This window comes from Marmota flaviventris, chromosome 11 (assembly GCF_047511675.1).
Source record: "Marmota flaviventris isolate mMarFla1 chromosome 11, mMarFla1.hap1, whole genome shotgun sequence".
Classification (NCBI taxonomy): Eukaryota; Metazoa; Chordata; class Mammalia; order Rodentia; family Sciuridae; genus Marmota; species Marmota flaviventris.
In genome coordinates, this window is record NC_092508.1 from 78,916,648 (window position 1) to 78,923,722 (window position 7,075).

The 7,075-nt window shown below is 38.8% G+C and overlaps 1 pseudogene; it reads right to left on the reverse strand.

The window, feature by feature from the left end:
• Positions 1–4,931: 4,931 nt before the first annotated feature.
• LOC114094791 (elongation factor 1-alpha 1 pseudogene) lies at positions 4,932–6,042 on the reverse strand (annotated as a pseudogene).
• Positions 6,043–7,075: the final 1,033 nt, after the last annotated feature.

Sequence of the window (7,075 nt, forward strand, 5' to 3'; positions counted from 1 at the left end):
TAGCTCATGTGTTAGAAAATGAATGATTGTTTAGAGGTGGAATGATTAGATTATGAGAGATGTAACCCAATCAGTGTGGATTGATTAATTTGATGGATTAATAAACCGAATGGATTACTGGGTGGTAACTGCACGGGTGGGATGTGGTTGAAGGAAGTAGATCACTGGGGGCGTGCCCTCAAGGATTATATTTTGTCCCTGGCTCCTTATATGCTCTCTCTGTGTGCTTTCTCTCTACTTCTGTAATACTGGATTTGGGGGACCCCAAAGACCACCAGGAGCCAAATCCAATGTAAGCACACAAGAGTCTTTATGCAAACTAGAGCCTGGATTCAATCATTTCTAATTCAGTGGTTCCAAAGAGTGAGTCCCAGTCCTTTGTTCAGTGAGATTTTATAGGTTTTGGGGATAATTTATGTGTCACAACATCACACAGAAAATCTCTTTATACCTCGGGAAAATCAAACAACAACTCTTAACATTGATTAGCACATTCATTGGCGGGAACAAGTCGGGTAAGGGTGATTGGTTAGTTCAAGAGGGGGATACGTTTGAAATGATTGGTTTAAGCCGCGATGGGTTGCAAGGGTATATGTGCTATGGGTCATCATGGTCAGGCCTTAGGCCTCAAACATTCTTTGGTCTTTCCAGGAACTAGCGTTGCTGAGTCAGGGACATCTGGTGCCTCAAGACTTTCCTGTTATTCACAGATAAACAACTCAGCAGGGTAACTACATGCCTAGGAATGCTCTGTGGGTTTTGTAAGAACAAGGGTCACCGCCCCCTTTGGACAGGCCCTGCTCTAAGGTAGAGGTTGGTTTTTCCAAAATGGAGTCACATCAGCTTCTCACTTCCTGGTGGCCACCGATCAATTTTCCTCTTCCATGATGTTCTTCCTGCCTCACCTTAGGCCCAGAGCAACGGAGCAGGTGGCTGATCATAGATGGAGAACTCTGAAACCATGATCCAAAATAAACTTTTCCTTCTCTAAGTAGTTCTTGCCAGGCATTTTGGTCACAGTGATGGAAATCTGACCAACACACAAATGTATTTATATTAAAACACTTTCATGGTATACAGTAGAAGTCTACAAATGGCATCCTACCTCCTGATTCCATTTGCCTTAATTCAGCAAATGAATATAAAAGCTGGATGGCTTTCTCAACTTTTTAATATTGTTTGCTAAGTCCATCAATTTCAGCTATTCCATGACCTGTGTTTTTCCATATCAATTTGAGAATAAATTTGTGTAGGTCAACAAATACCCTAATTTTTAAATTAATAAATATATGTAATTTTAAAGTGCTATGTAGGGAATGTAATCTCAGTAATTATATTCGTTCATCTTTTAAAATCATTTGAGATATATAGTACAAGTCGAGTTAATGCATATGGCTGATGGACAGTGACTGAATCCCTCCTTGGGTTCAATTAATTTGCTTGAGGAACTCATTGAACTCAGGGAAACATGTTTACTGTAAAAGCTATTACAAATACAAATACAGAGAAAGACACACATGGGGAGAGATTAGGGAAAAGGGGTGTAGAGTTTCCATACTAACCTCTAGGAACCTGTCTGCAACATTTCCCCTGCCCTGGGGTTTGGGACCCTTCTGGAATTGGGAGAGTCTTAGGATCTACTATTTGACGTGATAGCCAGGAATATATCAAACTGCTTTTATGCAAGTTATCATGTTTTCACCATCATCTGCTTCCCACATTCGGAGACAACTTGCACTTGTAATTTCTGGACCTTTAAAAGGTTTGGCAACCAACTCTCCATGCTTTTTGGCATCCCTACGCTCATCCCTACCACAAACATCTGATTTCAGCTTCCTCTAGTCTGCTAAGTCAGTTATCACAAGTCTGTTTTGCTGCCATTTCTTGGCTGCTATTAGCACTTCTTCCATTCTTCGTGTGCTTTTAATTTTTGAAGTTTTCCTTTAAAAAAATATATTTTTTGCTATCATTTCCATGAGAATTTGGGTGTCAATGAGAGCTATGTTTGCATGGCAGTCCAAATTTCTTGCCTTATAATATAAATGCAAATGGTGATTGCTTCCAAAAGAGTAGTCTTATGGGGTATTCTTAGGGAGATAGTAGGGAGATAGAAGACAACTGGGTCTTTGTCTCCTAATTGTTCTTCACTATTTGTTCTCCCAGGCGGGTGTTTTTTTTTATTTTTATTGGTTGTTCAAAACATTACAAAGCTCATGACATATCATCTTTCATACATTTGATTCAAGTGGGTTATGAACTCCCATTTTTACCCCAAATACAAATTGCAGAATCACATCGGTTACACATTCACATTTTTACATAATGCCATATTAGTGACTGTTGTATTCTGCTACCTTTCCTATCCCCTACTATCCCCCCTCCCCTCCCCTTCCATCTTCCCTCTCTACCTCATCTGCTGTTGTTCAATTCTCTCCCTTGTTTCCCCCCCCCTTTCCCCTCACAACCTCTTATATGTAATTTTGTGTAACATTGAGGGTCTCCTTCCATTTCCATACAATTTCCCTTCTCTCTTCCTTTCCCTCCCACCACTCGTCTCTGTTTAATGTTAATCTTTTCCTCATGCTCTTCCTCCCTGCTCTGTTCTTAGTTGCTCTCCTTATATCAAAGAAGACATTTGGCATTTGTTTTTTAAGGATTGGCTAGCTTCACTTAGCATAATCTGTTCTAATGCCATCCATTTCCCTGCAAATTCCATGATTTTGTCATTTTTTAGTCAGGCGGGTGTTTTTTACTAGTGGAATTTTCAGGTAGGCATAAGGCTGCCTTTGTTTGCAGGGTTTGGCAAGTAGGAGATTTGATGGCCAAATCTCCAAGTGTCTATGTGACTAATCTCTGGCCAATGAAATGTAAAGAAGTGATGAGTATCAGTTTTTCTCTCTGAAACATAGACATGCACAATTTAGATGAAGGTGGTAGAGCAATGAGAAATACCACACAGCAACTCAAAGGAGCAACAAGACAGAAAATCTTGATTCCTAACACTGTGAAACTGCAACATCCTTATGCTTGGATTGCTATGTGGGAGAGAAAATGACTTTTATTTTGTACAAAACTCTTTTGTCTCTCTACTTTGGTACAAGGGATTGAACCATGGGGCGCTTAACCACTGAGTCACATCCCCAGCCCTTTTTATTTTTTTTTTATTTTGAGACAGGATCTCCCTAAGTTGCCCTAAGTTGGTTAGGGCCTTGCTTAAGTTGCTGAGGCTGGCTTTAATCTTGCAATCCTCCTGAGCTTCCTGAGCTTCCAATCTTCCACAGCTTCCTGAGCCTCTGGGACTACAGGTGTGTGACCCTGTGCCTGACACAAAACTCTCTTGTTGCTTTTTGTTTATTTGTTCTTTTTGTTATATATATATATATATATATATATATATATATATATATATATATATATATATATATATATGGGAAAGCCTTATTCTGACTCACAATAAAACAATCTTTTAAATATAAATCAATATGTTGAGAATATCAAGAACAGTTGTAAAGATAGAAGGTGAAAAAGAAAGGAAGAAAGGAAAAAGAAATTGTTAAGGATGTATTTTCCTATGAGTGACTTTACATTTCACTAAAATAAGACATCATTCCTCTAACATTTAGGGAACAAAATCTCTTATTCTGTGTTTGGAATCTTTCTGTAAAGTTCATCTGAGTGTGTCATGTTAATTTTTATTTTATTTTATTGGTGCTGAGGGTTGAACCCAGGGCCTCATGCATGCCAGGCAAGCACCCCACCCCTGAGCCACATCCCTAGCTGGTGACATTTTTTTTTTTTTTAATATGAAAAGACTAGAGAAAAATAGTATGTTCTATTTAGTAGTTAGGTAATATATCAGTTTTTTTAATTATTAGTGAAAAATGGAACTCCTTTTTTCCATTTCTATATTTTCGTTAGACATGACATCAGCAAACCCATTACATTTTTACCCCCTGAGATAAAAAAAGTGATTAGATCTTTAATACTTTCAGTAACTCTGTTCCAGTTCCTTCCCACAGATCTAATAGTCCTTGAGTAAAGTAAAACCACAGAGTTACCCTATGAGGCATTTCTTACTATGTGCCACTTGGGGAAAAGCCTCAGTGGATCAACCCGACCTCAACCGATGTCATTTTTAACAACTTTTTCTCCCTGGTGATTCAGCATCTTTCTCATGTACTCCTCCTTGTCTAGGTTCTTGGGTTGGGAGAAGATGATGTTAGACTTTTAAGTTTTACTTAACATTACTAAAAAAAAGTGCTGATATTACAATTTTTGTTTTTAAGAAATACAACTGGGCTACTCTAAAAGATTTACTTTTATTTTCTTTGTTATTATATTTATGAAAGTATAATTCACATAAAATAAAATATACAGACGGTACATATTCAGCTCAGTGGATTCTGACAAAATGAGACATTGACTGCTTCTAGAACTTGAGAAGATTTCCTCATGCTTCTTTTCAAGCAAATGTTCTGCTGTGCTTGAGTGTTTTCTCCAACATTCATGTTGAAATCCAGTTGCCATTGTGACAGTATTAAGAGGTGTTTAGGTCATGAGGACTCCACCTCACCAATGGATTAATGCCATTTTCATAGCAGTGGGTGGTTCCCTCTCTCTCTTTCTGTTTTCATTTCAGCTCTTCACCACAGGGGATGGCAGCAAGAAGGCCCTCCCCAAATGCCAACAACTTGGTATTGGGCTTCTTAGCCTCTAGAACTGTAAGACAATAAATTTATGTTCTTTATAAATAACCCAGTTTGTGACATTCTAGTATAGCAGCACCAAACAGACTGAGGCCTCCTCCAAACGCCCAGAATGATATCTATCTGCAGATTGATTTTACCTGCTTTTGGAGTTTATATAAATGGAATCATGTACTATGTATTCTTTTTCTCCCCCCCCTCCCATAATAGGGATTGAATCTAGCGCCTTCTGCATGCTGATTTACAACCACCAAGCTACATTCCTAGCCCCTAAGGTGTATTCTTTTGCAATTAACTAATTTTGCTCAACAAATTATTGACCTGGAAGGTTCAGGATAATCACCTGAGCAGTGAAACCAGATGCTTCCATTGTTGGGTCATTTTTGCTATCACCAGCAACATTGCCACAACGAACATCTTTGACAGACATGTTCTTGACATAAAGTCCACACTATCTCCAGGAAGAGCTTCACTCAGAGCTTCATGGTGCATTTCAACAGACTTTACTTCAGTTGTGACATTGACTGGAGCAAAGGTGACCACTATGCCGGGCTTGAGAACACCACTTTCCACTTGGCCCACAGGGACAGTACCAATACCACCAATTCTGTAGACGTTCTGGAGAGGTAGACACAAAGGCTTGTCAGTTAGACAAGTTGGTGGCAGGATGCAGACTAAAGCTTCGAGCAGTGTGGTTCCACTAGCACTGCCATCTTTATGGGTGACTTTTCATCCCTTGAACCAAAGCATAATAGCACTTGGCTCCAACGTATTGTCACCATTCCAACCAGAAATTGGCCCAAATGCTACTGTGTCAGATTTCTTAATGTAGGTGCTGACTTCCTTAACGATTTCCTCACATCGCTTCCGACTGTAGGGTGGCTCATGAAACCCTTTTTGTTATCACCGACAATTCATTGTTTCACACCCAGCATGCTCATGGGTCTGCCCATTCTTGGAGATACCTGCTTCAAATTCACCAAAACCACCACAACAACGAGGACTGCACAGTCAGCCTGGGATGTTCCTCTAATCAATTATGGTTTTGATGCAGACTCTGTGTCCTGGGACATCAATGATAGTCACATAATACTTGCTGGTCTCAAATTTCCGCAGGGAGATGTCATTGGTGATACCACACTCATGCTCAGCTTTCAGTTTATCCAAGACTCAGGCATAGTTGGTCCTTTCCCATTTCAGCAGCTTCCTTCTCAAATTTTTCAATGGTTCTTTTGATCCCACCACATTTGTAGATCAGATGGCCAGTCGTGGTAAACTTGCCCAAATCTATGTGTCCAATGACAATAATGTTGATGTGAGCCTTTACCTTTACCATTTTAGTTTTGATTTAGTGGTGGTTTTCATGACACCTGTGTTTTGGCAGCAAACTCATTGCAAAAGAATTGAAACCCATTTTCCTATTGACAGATGTGGTAGGCAGCTTCGGTCATGGCTCCCAATGATCCTTACCTCCTGATATCCTATCCTTGTGTTATCCTCTCCTTGTGAGTATGGATTGGATCTTGTGACTTTATTATAATAAACAGAAAACACAATGACATTTCATTTCCAAATTTGGACATAAAAGACCCTTCTCTCTCTTTCTGGTTCTTCTTACTTTCTTTCTCTGATGAAGCAAACTGTCATGTTGTGAGCTGCTCTTTGGAGGGGTCCACATGACAGGAACTGAGGAGGACCTCAGCCAACAGCCAATGAGGAACTCAGGCCAACAGTCCTACAGCTTGTGAGGAAACGAATCTTGCCAAAAACCAGTTCTGAAGCTTCTCCAAGTGTGAGATGACTGCAACTCCAATCAATGCATTTATTGGAATCTATGAGAGAAGAGACTGCTTTTCTTTTGATAAGATTCCCAACCCACAGAAATTGTATGACAACAAATGTTTTAATTCACCAAGTGTTTGGGTAACATGTGATGCAGCAGTAACTATTACAATAGACATGTAGGCTGTTTCCAATCTGGGAGTATGCTATATAATACTGTTATAAACCTTCTGTTCAGTCCTTTTATAAACTTAAGTTTTACTTAAAATTTGTTTCTTAAAAATGGCATACAGTTGCAAATAATATTTTTGTTTCCTATATACAATGCTTTTTTTATAGCTAGTTTTAGGAATTTTTATTATTTTTGTTTTCAGTAGTTAGACTATAATATTCTCAGGTTATGTTTTCTTTATATTTATTCTGTTAATTTTTACCTAGTTTCTTGGATACTTTTTTGAAAAAATTATTATTATTACTTTTTCAGTACTGGGGATTTTAACCAGAGCCTTGCATATGATAGGGAAGCTCTCTACTATTGAGCTATAACCCCAAGCATAATTTTGAAAAAAAAAATTAAGCTTATAAAC